Here is a 1,705-nt window from a genome sequence, read left to right as displayed (position 1 = left end):
GTGCCCCTGGACAAGCACAGCCCACTCTGGGGTGCCAGTTCCACTGAGCAATCAGACAAGTTCTGGGCTCTGTGCCAGGGCAGGAGGCTGGTTCCTGTGTGTTGTTTCACAGCGGCCCCAGGAAATGACATGTGGCCAATGAGGCGAGGAGCAGGGTCAGGGGGGATTGTCCCGAGGGTTGGGATGGGTGGCACGCCGGGCCTGCGTCACTGCCGGACAATGGTTGCAACAGTCATTGTGCCAGGAGTGGAAAATCCTTCTCTGACTCCAGCTGTGAAGGCTGAAAATAGTCCAGGGCGGCACGGGAAGCCCCTGGGTACAGGGCTCAAAGCTGGGGAATGACCAGCCCCACTTGGCCCCATTGCTCCTTGGGCAGGGCCAGGGCTGCATTCCCAACTGAGCTGTTGGCAACAGAGCCAAGTCTGGGAGGACCCTGCTGAAGATGGGGAAACTGAGGGAGGAAGGGACTCGTCCAGGCCCCGCAGCAGGTCCATGAGGATGGAGGATATGAGAGCTCAGCTCAGGGTCTACCCCCTACCCCCGACACTGACTCAGCTTGCAGCCCAGGCACTCCTGCCAGGCTCCACCTGCCACCCCACAGGGACGAGGAGCACTGGGCATTGACCAGCATGGCAGCAGGGGAGCCATTCACCTCATGGTCCCTCAGAGGAGACCCTGTGCCCCCACACACCATGGTTCTTAGGGCTGTCTCATCAGCAGGTGCTGGCCATGCCTTTATGGTGATGCAGACAGGAATGTCTTCACTGAGGCGCAGAAGATGAGATGGAGAGCAAGGGCTGCAGGCTCCAGAGCGGCCAGCAGGTGGCCTCGGGTCATGCACATGGCATACACGCATTGGGACCAGCTCTGGTCGAGTACCAGGCTGGTTCTCACAGCTTCACATCTGGGTTCTTGCTTGTGCCAAGGTATGACTGTGCGTTCCAGGCTGGGCACTACCACACTTGCCTACAGAGGGACCAGCCTACAGAGACCACTCTCTTCCTCTCTCTCCTCCCACGGGCCCACTCCATGCTGCTCTCCCACAGGCAGGCACTCTGACAAGGTTCTACAAACTCACAAGCCTGTTTGCCCCAAAGTCCCCTGCAGTGTGTCAGGACAGAGGGTGGTCCCACTTCACCTCCGCCCCTCTGTGTTCCTACTTCTGCCTCCCACACTGGAGGAGCCTCAGCCACAGGGGTGCTGATCAAAAACTTCCTCTCCTCCAAGGTGTCTACCCCCATGTGGTGGGTAATTGTCAGCCCACTGCTCTGCCCCAATACCCCCTGGCATATGGCCGGGTGCCATGCTGCATGCTGCCTGGATACCCCTCGGGCCCACCCCCGTCACACTTTGTGGAAGGGGCGTTGTATTTAGATGAGAGAGCTAAGGTGCCACTGGGTTGAGTGACATGCCTGAGGCACCAGGCTGCAGAAGCAGAGTCCAGGTTCAATTCCAGAGAGTCTGGGCCCCCTTGCCTCCCTCTGCTGCCTCTCCCATCCTGACTCCTGAGCAGGGTCACCTTCAACCCTGCCGCTCTCTGCACTGCAGTGCTGGCAGGTGACGTGGGACACAAGAGGATTCACCTGGGCATCAGGAGGCCTTGGTGTCAACCTGGGGCCACCTTGCCTGCGTAGCCTGTCTCCTCTTGCTGGCTCATCCCCTACAGAGGTGATGTCTGCATCACAGCATTGTTGGGAATAACGGC

Source organism: Ochotona curzoniae, unplaced genomic scaffold (genome assembly GCF_017591425.1).
Source record: "Ochotona curzoniae isolate NIBS_2020 unplaced genomic scaffold, NIBS_Ocur_1.0 scaffold_3223, whole genome shotgun sequence".
Lineage (NCBI taxonomy): Eukaryota > Metazoa > Chordata > Mammalia > Lagomorpha > Ochotonidae > Ochotona > Ochotona curzoniae.
This window is presented reverse-complemented; position numbering follows the sequence as displayed.